Source organism: Arachis ipaensis, chromosome B01, assembly GCF_000816755.2.
Source record: "Arachis ipaensis cultivar K30076 chromosome B01, Araip1.1, whole genome shotgun sequence".
Lineage (NCBI taxonomy): Eukaryota > Viridiplantae > Streptophyta > Magnoliopsida > Fabales > Fabaceae > Arachis > Arachis ipaensis.
The window spans coordinates 125,082,362-125,099,447 of record NC_029785.2 but is presented as its reverse complement, the minus strand read 5'-3'; the positions used below and the strand labels follow the sequence as shown (position 1 = coordinate 125,099,447).

General features: G+C 29.9%; 2 long non-coding RNA genes across 2 annotated transcripts; both read left to right on the top strand.

Annotated features, from left to right (window-relative positions):
- LOC107619793 lies at nucleotides 2,202-2,714 on the top strand. Its single transcript, XR_001615801.2, has 3 exons — nucleotides 2,202-2,402; nucleotides 2,495-2,543; nucleotides 2,640-2,714. It is a non-coding gene; the product is annotated as an uncharacterized LOC107619793 (long non-coding RNA).
- LOC107619800 lies at nucleotides 8,469-8,959 on the top strand. Its single transcript, XR_001615804.2, has 3 exons — nucleotides 8,469-8,584; nucleotides 8,677-8,730; nucleotides 8,808-8,959. It is a non-coding gene; the product is annotated as an uncharacterized LOC107619800 (long non-coding RNA).

Genomic DNA, 17,086 nt, shown 5'->3' with positions numbered 1-17,086 from the left:
TGCGAGATGAGTACCCACAAATTCTGATAGTGCTATCACCCTTACTCTTTACAAGGGGATAGAAGCGACATAGCTAAAATTCTCTTGGGAGTAGCTTTTCGAAGCATCTCATTAAGTTTTCGCTCGTATTGATTTAAAGTTTTGAATTATTAATCCATTATTTTATTTACTAAATATGTATAATATAAAATTCCACATCAAAAAAGGAAATAAAACATACTTATAAAAATATGAATATCTTTTGTACATATTTTGTTAGGTGAATATAACAGATTTTATTACCATAATTCCTATTATTGAGAATAAAACTGCAAACTCAAAATATTAAAGCGAACAATATCCACGCATTGGTGAAGTAATATTGAGTTAACTTTTAAAAATAAAAAAATTATTTTTATGAATTACACTTAGAAACAAAAATTTGTACATTAAATATTTCATTCTTTTATATACTATAGAAGCATATATATGTTATTGCGTGGTAATTTTGTCTGATGTATATCTCGATTCTTGAATGGTTTAAGTTTTGTTTCTCTTATATATATGAGGATGAGGTATAATTTAATCTTTCGAAAAAAATTGATAAATACCTGTAAAAAGTATTTTCATGTTCAAGTAAGTATGAAAAGTATATCACAACAGTAAAGATAATTTATACCTTAAAATTTTGAGAAATAGAAAATGTTTATATATAGACATTAGGGGAATGACACTGATGTCATAACCGTTTGTTTATTAAGCCGGTAATAATAATCTACTTAATATACTAAAATTGGGTTTTTTTCCAACTAATGAAGCTGAAGTGTCGATCTCGTGATTCCGTTTTCCCTCCAAAATAAATGCACTTTTCTCTATTCTAAATTATTTTATAAAAAAAATCTTTATTATAATTATATTATAATTAATATTTAGTGAATAATACATAATTATACTAATTTAGAAACATATCTTCATTATAATTATATCAAATCAATATTTAATGCATTATTAAACTACTTATCAATTATATATCAATTGAAAATAATTTTAATAATAATAATAATAATAATAATAATAATAATATAAAAAATCCGTATATAAACTATTTCAATTACCCGTGTATTATTATTAATTCAATCAATTATTTCAACTAATTAATTCAATCAATTATTTTTTAATTTATTTTTTTGAATTCAATAAATCAAATGAAATCAATTATACTAATTGTTTTTATCAACTAATTGATTTGATTAATTCTTAAAAATATTTTTATTTTATTTATTTAAATACATGAATTATAACTAATTAATTATTTAATTTTATTAGGATAAATATCAAATTCTATTCCTAATATAAAAATACAAAATTTTATTCCTTCCATTTTTATTTTACCACTATAAAAGACCATATATGGCATATGCTAGAAGAAAATATCATTTGTTTACCAATTACCATTATTTCATTCGATAGTTTTTACAACAATTCTTTTTCTTCTTATGAGGCGTCGTCGCAAGAAGGCAACTATCGTAGACACAAACCACCACACACTCTCCAACACCCGTGCTCATCATTCAAAGCAATATATGATACGTTATCCATGAGGCATTTATAAACCATGGTGTTATCATGTATGCATAAAAAAAAATTCGTATTTAAACTTAAGTCATTTACCTATTTGTGTGATATATTGTAGTAAAATTACTTTTAATTTGTGTTGTGCAATAATATTATGGTCTAATTTAAGCTTTTACTTTAGAACTATGTTATGATTTTATTTCATCATTTTCTCTTAGATATCAAATTGACGTATTTTTATTTATTATTATTGAAACGGATATGATATGAAATTTATAAAAAAAAAACTCTCACGCCTCTTTTAGCTCTTTCCTAAAAATATTGGCATATAATTAATGTAGAAAATTTTTACAATGATTTATTATTTAGAGAATTCAAAATTCAGACATTGTTCTTTTTCTATTTTTTATTTTTCATACCTAATGGCTGCTAGCTGTAAACCCCGCTAAAATCGGTAATTAATTAGTTAATAAATTGCATTTTAATTAGGAAAGCTAAAAATGCAAAACTAATATTAAAATAGGATAGAGCTCGTCAAAATGAGAATTTTAATATCAATTTCGAAAATTTGGCTCAAAATCGGACCGGAGGGGCCGAACCGGTTGAACCGGAGCCCAAACCGAGCCTGTGGGTCCAACCGGACCCATAATATAAAGGAAACAGCAGCCTTCTTCTTCCTCATTAGTTGCTGCAACGCCAAAACAGAATTGGAGGAAAGGGAGAGAAGCTCTCAAACCCTAACCCTTTGATCCACCATAACTCCTCCGTCCGGGCTCCGATCGCCGCACCGTTCGCGGCCACGCGCTCAGCGCGTCGAGCTCTACCTTTTTATCTGAACAATTTCATTGGTAAGCCTCCTATTAAGTTCAGAATTTCTATCCCTCTTTCTTTGGTAAACTTAGAAACCTATGGTGAATCTTGTCCAATTTCTATGTTCTAGGTTCAAGTTAGCTTCCGGAACTTGTGGGCTCAAGCTATTGAGCATATGAGTATGATAAGAACACCCTAACCCTAGCTCAATCTTGTTTTTGGTAATAGAAAACTGAATTGGAATATATATATATATATATATATGTGTGTATTAGGTGTAGTTTAAGAGGGTGTTTATGCATTGAACTTGAATTTGGATTACTTGGAGCTTTGTTGGTGACAAGGCTTGCTTTGGGGCTGTTTTGATTCTCGATACTCTGTTAACCCTACGTCGTAAGGGTGACCGGGCACGTATAAATTCCCGGGTATGGATAAACCCCATTGAGTGATTTATATGATGATTGAATGTGAACTCTATGCATAGACTCTTGGGGATGCGCGACGGGGAACAGTCTAAGATTTTCGGACTTATCGGGTTGGCTGGATAACCGACAGATGGGCCCCATCAGCCATAGGACAGGCATGCATCATATGCATTTGTTTGTTTTGATTGCTATGCATTTCATGGGTATGTCTAATTGATATATATCACCTGTTATCTGTTATACTTGCTATTTGTACTATCTGCTCATTACTTGTGCGTGAACTTGTTTGGTTGCTTGTTCCTGTTGCATTATGAATGATGGAAAAATGGAGGAAATGGAGAAACGGTTTGGTGTTAGATTAGGATTGAACTTGAGTAAGTTAGGTAGATTTAGAATACCTACCCCTATTTATAGCTTCTAATTAGTAATTAAGTTGGATAATTGAATAACGGAGTTCTAGGACTGCCTATGGCGTTCTCAGGACCGTATTTCTTAAATGGCGTCTCGTGGGCGCGGTCGTGAGCGTAATCGAGGTCAAGGACGGAGAGATAATGAGGTAACCATACCAATAGATAGTTTGACCGATATCGTGACCGCAATGACGAATGTTGCTGCTGCCATTGGTACTGTTGCTGCCGTGACCATCCGAGTAATGGATAGGATGGAACCACAAGCTGGAACTGGCAACAATGATGATAATGAATATGAAGGTGGACATAATGCTCCGAATACAGGGGTACCACTGAGTTATCTGGAGCAGGTTAACGTGGGTCAGGCAACGGGAGAAAGCTCAAGGAGGGCTGAGGTAGCAAGAAGTGATCACCGAGAACCCTTCACAAAGAAAAAGGGAAAGATTACACAAAGGAGCCAAACTTTCAAAAAGAATCGCTTTGTCGCTTCACATTCTCAGCGCTGGAGCAATGACCGAAGGAACGATAACCGTCTAGATCCGAATGCTGAAGGAAAACTAGTACTCAACTGGATAATTTAAGGTGCCCAAGGTGTAAGAAGTACCATCCAAACAGACCGTGCAGGGCCGGATTAGGCGTATGTTACAAGTGCGGGAGACCAGGGCATATGTCTTGGAATTGTCCATACAAAGAAAATCGGGATGCAACTGAATTTAATTCTCATAGCCGAGGTAATTTTAAACCATCAGGTAAATTTCTAATTTCCTTGCATACGGTTAATATGTAATACTCGTTCGTGATGTATGACAAGTTTCAGTAATCATGAGGTCCAAGTCGATAATTAGTCAAAAACTATTGGTTATTGAGACGGAGTGACACTTAGCTACCTTAGAGGGGTGGTTAGACTTTTGAAGGTTAAGGATTAAGTAATGTAGTGGAAGCAGGTTGGACCATATCTAAGAAATCAGGAGTGTTGAGGGTTACACGGAGTTATTATTTGGAATTCAGTGACGGTGAAACTTTGAGGAAGAGGAATAGAGCGAACACAGCCTTTAGATGTTAATTGTTAAGAGGTAAGTGGAGATGAAATCAAACCTCTATACGAGAGAGTTTCTAAGACAATTCTTGAAGGTGTGTCAGAACTTCCATTTCAGATAGAAAGCGAGTTTGTGATAGACTTAGTGCCGGAAGCCAGATTAACTTCAATCGCACCACAAGCGAAGACATCATTATAATCGGTAGAATTTAGGATTGAGTGGAAGGGAGTATTAGAAGAGGGAATCACCTAACCAACTATTTCTTTGTGGGAAGCATCGGTTATGCTGGAGAAGAAGGAAGAGAATGGTAGGAAACCTTATGCAGAGAGAGTGTGCTAACGAACCTTCGCGACCCGATCTAATTCTTCTTTTGAAACCTGCATTGACATTCGATCCGGAGCTCTTCCTAAATAGCTTGACTACCTTTCTAACTTTACTCCTTGTGCGAATGAATATTGTTTCTTCCAGGATGAGTCTGAGCTTGTCTTGGTATAAGCGCGTAATCCTTGAATCTTGTATGCTCGCTATGACAAGAGTTGCCCCTATTCGCAAACCATGTTCTTCAGAATCAGCTGAGACTTCTTTGACTCTGTACGCTCTGTTCTTCCTACAAAAGGTCTCTAATTTGAACTCTTTTCTTGAGATGCACCCAGGTTCTTCTCCTTGTGTATTCCATTATTTCGGTATAATCCTGATCAACCGTGTACAAGATTTCCTTTCTGACTCATTACGAACACCGTTCATGCTATTCGTTCATTCCTTTGAACATAACTTTTCTTTGAAAAATAAACTCGTACTAGAATTTTGCGTCACGCATAACCCTTAGATGCAATTATTGGAGTGTCAATCCTTTAAAGCAAGACTTTGGAACATGAAAGTAAACCAGCGACATTATGAGGGAATTTAAAACCCTAATCCTCACCGATCGTATCGCTCGTGACTAAATAGATGCAACGAGGTGCACCATGTGAATGAAATACCAGGATATGCTAGAAGTCTTCAAGCCATGGAAAGAAGATTGATCTTTATGCCAATGCTTGTATCACTTAAGCCTAAAGGACCATTTAAGAAATTACTACCATGCATTATTGGGGGACTTGAGAAGCGTGCTGATGCGACATCATGAGGTTGTAGCAGACGCCCTAAGCAAGAAGTTTATAAGGGATTCTTGGACGTTAATTTCAAATGAGGAAATGTTAGATGAGTTGAAGTTCTAAGTTGGAGAATGAGAGTGTAGAGTGAAAATATCGGACTAAGTCCATTACCAGTTTACAACATGGTATCGACGAGATGCGGGACGCATAGCGAGACAATAAGGAACCGCTAAAGATATCAAGGCTCGGTAACCAAAGGAGAATTAAAAAGAGATTTATATGCCTAACGCAAACGCCGAAATAGAGATCGTAGAGATCGTGGCTTAGGGAGCGCAATAGTAGTGATAAGGAGCTACTAGAAGTACTAAAACCTGTTGAATCAAGAAGATACCGAGAAGGACGAGAAGGAGTAAATCAGAAGTTAAGACGAGGAATTATTGTCTGAAACTCATGAGAAAGGATTTTCGAAGTTACCATGAAGCTGCCACGACGTACCATGAATCAAAGAAGATGTTTTTGGGTTATTAGAAATAAAGAATAAAGTGGCAATGCATTTAATGGCGTTTTAAAAGCATGAAGAAGTAAAGGAGGACCATTAGAAACTATTCGGAATGCTGCAACCATTGAAGATTTTACATCGGAAGTAAGGAAGAGTAATTATCGGTTTCGTATTAGATTGTCGAGGACTAGAGGAGAAGATGGAGCTTCACAGAGCGCTAAATACTACCGCATGGATAAAAACTAGAGCATCGAATATCTTAGTTCCCGAATTTAATAGCCGAGACAGCAGAGAAGAGTTACGCAAATTCGAGTTAACAATCTTACTATAAAAAGCCGACAAAAGGATTACATGAACCAAGGAAGTCCTAAACTTGAGAAGGTTACTTTAACAAGTTGAGATCAGTGAGTGAGTCAAGATGAAGGTATTAAAACCAAAGTGTTTTGGGATCTAGGGTAATGGCAAGGATGGACTTGTCAGATTCTGAAGAGAATTAGACCAGTGGCATATTAGATAACCATATCCTATATCTTCCAAAATGGTACCATGTAACACATCTCAACTTCAGGAGTACACTTCTAATATCAATCACGTATTAGAACTTGAATTAATGCAACTGAGGAAGGATCTCACGCTTCGAGTAACCTCGGTTAGGATATATAATAATATACCATGGCCAAGCAGCCAGGCAGAGCATAATTTATGTACTAGAGGATGTAAAAAGTGAAGCTGGAAGTGGGTAACGTACTCAAGAAACTCCGAATATGCCGAAAGACTACCCACACCTCTTTTCAGATAACTGAATCTGAATTTTGAGGGCAAAATTCCTAATTAGGTGGGTAGGATGTAAACCCCGCTAAAATCGGTAATTAATTAGTTAATAAATTTCATTTTAATTAGGAAAGCTAAAAATACAAAACTAATATTAAAATAGGATAGAGCTCGTCAAAACGAGAATTTTAATATCAATTTCGAAAATTTGGCTCAAAATCGGACCGGAGGGGCCGAACCGGTTGAACCGGGGCCCAAACCGAGCCTGTGGGTCCAACCGGACCCATAATATAAAGGAAACAGCAGCCTTCTTCTTCCTCATTAGTTGCTGCAACGCCAAAACAGAATTGGAGGAAAGGGAGAGAAGCTCTCAAACCCTAACCCTTTGATCCACCATAAGTTTACAACATGGTATCGACGAGATGCGGGACGCATAGCGAGACAATAAGGAACCGCTAAAGATATCAAGGCTCGGTAACCAAAGGAGAATTAAAAAGAGATTTATATGCCTAACGCAAACGCCGAAATAGAGATCGTAGGATTAAGGGCTTAGGGAGCGCAATAGTAGTGATAAGGAGCTACTAGAAGTACTAAAACCTGTTGAATCAAGAAGATACCGAGAAGGAGTTAAGTGTTTAAATCAGAAGTTAAGACGAGGAATTATTGTCTGAAACTCATGAGAAAGGATTTTCGAAGTTACCATGAAGCTGCCACGACGTACCATGAATCAAAGAAGATGTTTTTGGGTTATTAGAAATAAAGAATAAAGTGGCAATGCATTTAATGGCGTTTTAAAAGCATGAAGAAGTAAAGGAGGACCATTAGAAACTATTCGGAATGCTGCAACCATTGAAGATTTTACATCGGAAGTAAGGAAGAGTAATTATCGGTTTCGTATTAGATTGTCGAGGACTAGAGGAGAAGATGGAGCTTCACAGAGCGCTAAATACTACCGCATGGATAAAAACTAGAGCATCGAATATCTTAGTTCCCGAATTTAATAGCCGAGACAGCAGAGAAGAGTTACGCAAATTCGAGTTAACAATCTTACTATAAAAAGCCGACAAAAGGATTACATGAACCAAGGAAGTCCTAAACTTGAGAAGGTTACTTTAACAAGTTGAGATCAGTGAGTGAGTCAAGATGAAGGTATTAAAACCAAAGTGTTTTGGGATCTAGGGTAATGGCAAGGATGGACTTGTCAGATTCTGAAGAGAATTAGACCAGTGGCATATTAGATAACCATATCCTATATCTTCCAAAATGGTACCATGTAACACATCTCAACTTCAGGAGTACACTTCTAATATCAATCACGTATTAGAACTTGAATTAATGCAACTGAGGAAGGATCTCACGCTTCGAGTAACCTCGGTTAGGATATATAATAATATACCATGGCCAAGCAGCCAGGCAGAGCATAATTTATGTACTAGAGGATGTAAAAAGTGAAGCTGGAAGTGGGTAACGTACTCAAGAAACTCCGAATATGCCGAAAGACTACCCACACCTCTTTTCAGATAACTGAATCTGAATTTTGAGGGCAAAATTCCTAATTAGGTGGGTAGGATGTAAACCCCGCTAAAATCGGTAATTAATTAGTTAATAAATTTCATTTTAATTAGGAAAGCTAAAAATACAAAACTAATATTAAAATAGGATAGAGCTCGTCAAAACGAGAATTTTAATATCAATTTCGAAAATTTGGCTCAAAATCGGACCGGAGGGGCCGAACCGGTTGAACCGGGGCCCAAACCGAGCCTGTGGGTCCAACCGGACCCATAATATAAAGGAAACAGTAGCCTTCTTCTTCCTCATTAGTTGCTGCAACGCCAAAACAGAATTGGAGGAAAGGGAGAGAAGCTCTCAAACCCTAACCCTTTGATCCACCATAACTCCTCCGTCCGGGCTCCGATCGTCACACCGTTCGCGGCCACGCGCTCAGCGCGTCGAGCTCTACCTTTTTATCTGAACAATTTCATTGGTAAGCCTCCTATTAAGTTCAGAATCCCTATCCCTCTTTCTTTGGTAAACTTGAAAACCTATGGTGAATCTTGTCCAATTTCTATGTTCTAGGTTCAAGTTAGCTTCCGGAACTTGTGGGCTCAAGCTATTGAGCATATGGGTATGGTAAGAACACCCTAACCCTAGCTCAATCTTGTTTTTGGTAATAGAAAACTGAATTGGAACATATATATGTGTATTAGGTGTAGTTTAAGAGGGTGTTTATGCATTGAACTTGAATTTGGATTACTTGGAGCTTTGTTGGTGACAAGGCTTGCTTTGGGGCTGTTTGATTGAGCTTGGAGGGGCTGTGATTTTATGTTGAGAAGCTGTCTTGGGTGAATTAAGTGATCGGCCAAGGTATGGTTTAAGTTTCGCACGTTTAATATTTACGATGTTTTGAAAACTTAGGTTAGAGGAACCATAGAATAAGTTGGATTGTTTGTTGTATTTAATGATTAGCCTTGTAATGTTGTTAGAATAGATTTGTTAGTGAATTTATATATTAGAATTATAAGGTGTGAAAGTTATTAATGGTGTACTCTTATATTTATTTATGATGGATTAGAATTGGTGTTTGTTAATAAGGATGTAGAGTTGTGTTGTGGTGGTATTGTATATGCTGTAACTAATTATGTAATGATCGGAATTATATGAGACTAAGTTTGGGCTAAACTTGGGAATATAAGGAACTAAACTAGAAAATTTGGGACCTTTTTTTTAAATATACAATTTATGGCAAATTTTTAAAGTTAGGTTGTTAAATCTGTCCAGCAGCAGAAAAGATCAAACAGGGCAGCAACTTGTTTGTCTTGCTGCGACTTCTATGAATTGAGTTTTGGAGCGAAATCAATTTTGTCATAAAATTTGATTAACTTTCTTTATTTCTCTAAAAATTCAGAATTTTAAGAGTTGAGGATTTGGAGCTGTGAATTTTTGAATATTGGTGGTCAAAACTGAAAAGAAACAGATTTCAGCAAGCTATGCATCAACTTTCAATGCTTGTAACTCTTAGAATTAAATAGAAATTGGGTTGCAACCAAGACACACTTGTTTTTGGATGAGCTAGGGGTTCTCAAATCAAAATTTAGCTTAATTGGAGTTTTGTAATAAAAGTTATTCCAATTGAAAGGTACTAAGCTTGTTGGTTTTTAAAACAGATTTTGTCTCATTTTTACTTAACTTCCAGGTACTGTAACTTTTTCATTAAAAATGGTATTAACTCAGAACTAATTGAGAAAGAAACCTGGATGATTAAAGTTTAACTACATTAATTTTCAAAGTCATTGGATTTAACTTGGATTTTATATTGAATTTTGAATATCACATGCTGCTGCTGTTTTTCTGGTTTTATGCACTGCAGAGCAGTCACGGTTTTTCCTTTATTCCTGAGGCTAGAAAAATCAGAAAATTATGATATTTTGTTTTTTAGAAAGCTTATTTCAATATGAACGCCTGGACATAAAGTTTGTGCAATTCCGAGTTCATTTGCTATATTAGAAACAGAAAAGAAAATAGAGTGTCGAGGATGTCTTAGTGATTCATGAGTTCGAGAAGTTAAAGTTCAATCCTCGTGTGATGTGATTGATTTAATGTTATATATATATATATATTACTATTCATAGAGGTCGTAATACCTCACTATCTCAGTCTTATGACTTAAGCATAATACTAAGTATGGTAGGGTGTTACACTAGCTACGATTCTATCAATAGTATTACTTATGGTAGATTATGTGATAAAAAATTTGGAAAATAAAGGCAAGAATTATAAGGTTATGAAAAGTCTCATCCAAATTTTGACAAGAGCAAGACGGCTTACATATAGAAATGGTTCTAATGGATGTTAAAGTTAGTTGATTATTTTTCATGATTCTTTCAAGTGATGTTAGGTCCAATTTATAGATATTTTTTGTTCGTATTTTAAATTTATTTGATAAGTAAACCATTGCAATCAAAGACAGTGCCGTTTAATACCTTTATAAGTGCTAATAGTTTTTATATTTTATTTGTTTTACAGTGTGATAAAATTCATTCTTCAATCAAGAATTATTTGGCAAAGATGTTTGAGAATGAACTGATTGAGGAATCAAGCAAAATTTATATTCCGACTGCACACGTATATAGAATAACTTTTAAGAAGGAGTCACATATAATAAATACGGTCGATGATCGTAAAATTTTTGACAATTATTTTAATTTTCTTGCTCCTGATATATTAAAACAAACAAATGAACAATCCAACTTATTTGGTACGTAGTTAATTTGTATTAATCTACACAAAAGTGTTTTCTTTTTAATTTTAATTTTTGCAAAGAAATCATATAATAGCATCATTTTATCGATAACATAAATTTTAATAGTTTATTTATACAAATGTTTAAAATTGTATTGCGATTTTTTTAAAGGTATATCTTTTTTATTAATATATTGTTAGTTTTATCGTTTAATATAAAATAAATTGGTAAAATTTCTTTAATTTATAAGTAATTTATTATGTTATTCATTTATTTGTCTTTAATTTAATACTTTTAATTCATTTTTTTTTCAATTAGATGTTATTGGACTCTTGACCGAAAAAGAAGAGTTTATATCATGATAAAAAATACGAAGAAGTGACCATTACATTGTGGTTGATCTTCATGATTTGGAGTATGTGAAATTTTAATATTTTACAATAAGATTTTATTTTGTAACAATTATCTATACATATGCAAAATATTTTATCTTTTTCATTATATATTACTACTTATTTCACTTAATTCTTGCTTTTATTTAGAAATGAAAAAAAATAAAGTGCACACTGTGAGATCAATTTACAACTCAATTATTCAATTATCTATGTGATTACCAAACAACCGACTACATACTTATTCTCCAATTTGCAAAATTTAATAAAGGCATTGGTAAGCATATTGGTTTAACTTTTTATTTAACATATTTATTTATGTTATATTTGTAATCATATTATATCTATTGTTACGAATATATCTTTTTAAAAAATACTCTTAGTATTAGCATATGATGTATTAAATAAATATTAGTAGTTTTAAATTATTTATTATTTATTAGAGAATTTTGTGCATTAGAATTCTCTAATAATTTGTTGTTTATTTTAAGATGATTTTGATATGTTCTTACTTCACGGTAAAATACCATATAAAAATTTGTTGGTAGAAAGTATTACTAGGTTATTTATGGTCACATTAAGTATATATGTTTGATTTATTAAAAAAAGTAAATTACTAAAACGGATTAATAATTATTTTAGAGTTGATATACTTAACACTAGATTAAGAAAAAACGAATAATACATAACATGTTACTTTTGTATTAGTCAAATTATTATAATTCAAATTAATTTTAATAAAATAACTTAAAATTATAATTTTTGCATGGCACGGGTTATTACACTTGTTATTGTATATAAAATCGAGTTATCACTCCTAATGTATAATAAAGATTGAACTATAAGTAATGGATTATATATTGTATTTTACTCTTTATAGCATAAGTTAGAAAAGAGAAAAATAGTTAAATAAAAAAAGAAAAAATGTATTAATTATGCAAGAGAAAAAGTCAAATGAAATACATTTTAAAGGTTTATTTTTGAAAGAGAAACAAGTGTAATAACATGTATCATGTACGTGATAAGATTGAAATTATAATTTTAATTTGTTTTGTTAAAATTAATTTGAATTATAATAATTTGATTAATAAAAAAGTAATATGTTATGCATTGTTTGTTTTTTTTCTTAATCTAATATTAAGTATATCAACTCTAAAGTAGTTATTAATCGGATTTAGTAATCTACTTTTTTCAATAAATCAGACATATATACTCAATGTGACCATAAATAATCTAGTAATACTGTCCACCGACAAATTTTTATATGTTGTTTTACCGTAAAGTAAGAACATATCAAAATCAGTTTAAAAAGAACAACAAATTATTAGAGTATTCTAATACACAAAGTTCTCTAATAAATAATAAATAATTTAAAACCACTAACATTTATTTAATACACCATATGCTAATATTAAGAATATTTTCTAAAAAGATATATTCGTAAAAATAGATATAATATAATTATAAATATAACACAAACAAATATGTTAAATAAAAAGTTAAATCAATATGCTTACCAATATCTTTATTAAATTTTGTAAATTAGAGAATAAGTATGTATTTAATTGTTTGGTGATGATCACATAGATAATTGAATAATTGAGTTGTAAATTGATTTCACAGTGTACACCTTATTTTTTCTCATCTCTAAATAAAAGCAAAAATTAAGTGAAATAAGTAGTAATATATAATGAAAAAGATAAAATATTTTGCATATGTATAGATAATTGTTACAAAATAAAATCTTATTGTGAAATATTAAAATTTCACGTACTCCAAATCATGAAGACCAACCACAATGTAATGGTCACTTCTTCTTATTTTTGATCATGATATATAAACTCTTCTTTTCCAATCAAGAGTCCAATAACATTTAATTGAAAAAAAAATTAAAGGTATCAAATTAAAGACAAATAAATGAATAACATAATAAATTTATAAATTAAAAATTTTTTACCAATTTATTTTATATTAAACGATAAAACGAACAATATATTAATAAAAGGATATACTTTTAAAAAAGTCGCAACAATTTTAAACATTTGTATAAATAAACTATTAAAATTTATGTTATCGATAAAATGATGCTATCATATAATTTCTTGGCAAAAATTAAAATAAAATAAAAAACAATTTTGTGTAGATTAATACAAATTAACTACATACCAAATAAGTTGGATTGCTCATTTGTTTGTTTCAAATTTTCAATATATCAGTACGAGCAAGAAAATTGAAATGATTGTCAGGAATTTTATGATTATCTACTGTATTTATTATTCGTGACTCCTTCTTAAAAGTTATTCTACATATGTGTGCAGTCGGAAGATAAATTTTGCTTGATTCCTCAATTACAAAATCTAAGAAGACATTGACCTTCCTCTCAATCAGTTCATTCTCAAACATCTTTGTCAAATAATTTTTGATTGAACAATGAATTTTATCAGACTGCAAAACAAATTAAATATAAAAGCTATTAGCATTTATAAAGCTATTAAATGGTACTGTTTTGATTGCAAGGGTTTACTTATCAAATAAATTTAAAATACGAATAAAAAATATTTATAAATTGAACCTAGCATCACTTGAAAGAATCATGAAAAATAATAAACTAACTTTAACATCTATTAGAACCATTTCTATGTAAGTCGTCCTGCTCTTGTCAAATTTGGATGAGACTGTCCATAACCTTATAATTCTTGCCTTTATTTTCCAACTTTTTCATCACATAATCTACCATAGATAATATTATTGATAGAATCGTAGCTAGTAGCCATTAGGTATGAAAAATAAAAAATAGAAGAAGAACAATGTCTGAATTATGAATTCTCTAAATGATAAATAATTATAAACATTCACTATTATGCACACATACACATTAATTATACACGGTAATAATTAGCTAATATTTTTAATGGAGATACTTGTTATAATCAGGTGAAAATTATGCCATTATGTTTTATTAACCTTTATAATTAATTCAATGGAGATACTTGCTCAGTATATATATTATCTACATTAATTATATGATAATATTTTTAGGAAAGAGCTAAAAGAAGAGATATATAAATATATATAATATTATTGCTATATATAGAAGACTACAATAAAATAAATTGAGTGTGAAAGTTTTTTTTTTTGTAAATTTTATATCACATCTATTTCAATCATAACAAATAATATAAAAATACGTCAACTTGATATCTAAAAGAAAATGATGAAATAAAATCATAACACAGTTCTAAAATAAAAGCTTAAATTAGACCATAATATCATTGCACAACACAAATTGAAAGTAATTTCACATTACAATATGCCACACAAACAGGTAAATGACTTGAGTTTAAATACAGAATTTTTTTTATGCATACATGATAACATCATCGTTTATAAATGCTTTATGGATAACATATTATATATTGCTTTGAATGATGAGCACGGGAGTTTGAGAGTGTGTGGTGATTTGTGTTCATATAGTTGCCTTATTGCAACGACGCCTCATAGGAAGAAAAAGAATAGTTGTAAAAGCTACCCAATGAAAGAGTAATTGGTAAATAAATAATATTTTCTTTTAGCATATGTAGTCTTTTATAGTGGTAAAATAAAAATAGAAGGAATAAAATTTTGTATTTTTATATTAGGAATAGAATTTGATATTTATTCTAATAAAATTAAATAACTAATTAGTTATAATTCATGTATTTAAATAAATAAAATGAATTAAATAAAAATATTTTTAAGAATTAATCAAATCAATTAGTTGATACAAATAATTAGTATAATTGATTTTATTTGATTTATTGAATTAAAAAAATAAATTAAGAAATAATTGATATAATTAATTTATTTTAATTGATTGAATTTAATGAATTAAAAAAATAAATAGGAAAATATAGGAGACAATAATTTTTTTAACTAAATTAATCTGTATTTATTATATTTAATCAGTATAAGTAACAAATCATCTATGCTATTATGTACCTTATAAATTAATGAATTGAAATAATTGATATAATAAATTACAATTAATTGATTGATATAAATTATAATAAATCGTGTGATATTTAAATATCTTATCAAATCAATTAGTTGATATAATTAATTTACTATCAAAGATAGGGAGACTCAAACCCGCGACCTCTAAATGAATATGGAGAGACTATGTCATTTGAGCTATAGCTCATTGGCGATAATGTATTAAATATTGATTTTATATAATTATAATAAAGATATTTTTCTAAATTAGTATAATCATGCATTATTCATTAAATGCTAATTGTAATATAATTATAATAAAGATATCTTTCTAAAAATAATTTTAAAAGAGAGAATAGCGCTTTAATTACATGAGAATAGTACTTTCTAAAAATAAAGATATTTTTCTAAATTAGTATAATCATGCATTATTCATTAAATGCTAATTGTAATATAATTATAATAAAGATATCTTTCTAAAAATAATTTTAAAAGAGAGAATAGCGCTTTAATTACATGAGAATAGTACTTTCTAAAAATAAAGATATTTTTCTAAATTAGTATAATCATGCATTATTCATTAAATGCTAATTGTAATATAATTATAATAAAGATATCTTTCTAAAAATAATTTTAAAAGAGAGAATAGCGCTTTAATTACATGAGAATAGTACTTTCTAAAAATAAAGATATTTTTCTAAATTAGTATAATCATGCATTATTCATTAAATGCTAATTGTAATATAATTATAATAAAGATATCTTTCTAAAAATAATTTTAAAAGAGAGAATAGCGCTTTAATTACATGAGAATAGTACTTTCTAAAAATAAAGATATTTTTCTAAATTAGTATAATCATGCATTATTCATTAAATGCTAATTGTAATATAATTATAATAAAGATATCTTTCTAAAAATAATTTTAAAAGAGAGAATAGCGCTTTAATTACATGAGAATAGTACTTTCTAAAAATAAAGATATTTTTCTAAATTAGTATAATCATGCATTATTCATTAAATGCTAATTGTAATATAATTATAATAAAGATATCTTTCTAAAAATAATTTTAAAAGAGAGAATAGCGCTTTAATTACATGAGAATAGTACTTTCTAAAAATAAAGATATTTTTCTAAATTAGTATAATCATGCATTATTCATTAAATGCTAATTGTAATATAATTATAATAAAGATATCTTTCTAAAAATAATTTTAAAAGAGAGAATAGCGCTTTAATTACATGAGAATAGTACTTTCTAAAAATAAAGATATTTTTCTAAATTAGTATAATTATAATAAAGATATTTTTATAAAATAAACTTAGAAAATAAAATAGTGCATTTATTTTGACGGAAAAATGGATTCATGAGGAATTGACACCTCATTTCCATTAACTTGGAAAAAACTCAATTTTAGTATATTAAGTAGATATATAATAAAAAGTAAAAAAAAAAACTTAAATAAAATTTTGATTTCTATAATCTTTTTAATTTTGGTTCAATAAAATTTAAAATTTATATTTTAGTTTTGATCTATTAGTCATATGACAAAATTATGTTTGAAACCAAAATTAAACATAAGATTTTATAAAGCTTAAAAAGTTGAACATTTTATATAGACCACAAATTTATTTAAGAAAAATAAAGTGTTTCTTAATTAACTATGACCATGAAGTGTCAATTGAAGGTGTATTTAGTTGAGTATTTGAGTTACAAGGCGTTCAATGGTTTGAGATGTCTCCTTTTTTTTGTTTAGCTTTTTTTTTTTTTTCCTTTTAAAGACAAATGCAATTCTATATTTTAAGAAATTGTAGTTTTTGCCATCAATAATTATAATTGAAAAAATAATCAAAAATTTTATTTTTTTTGTCAATGTTATCCT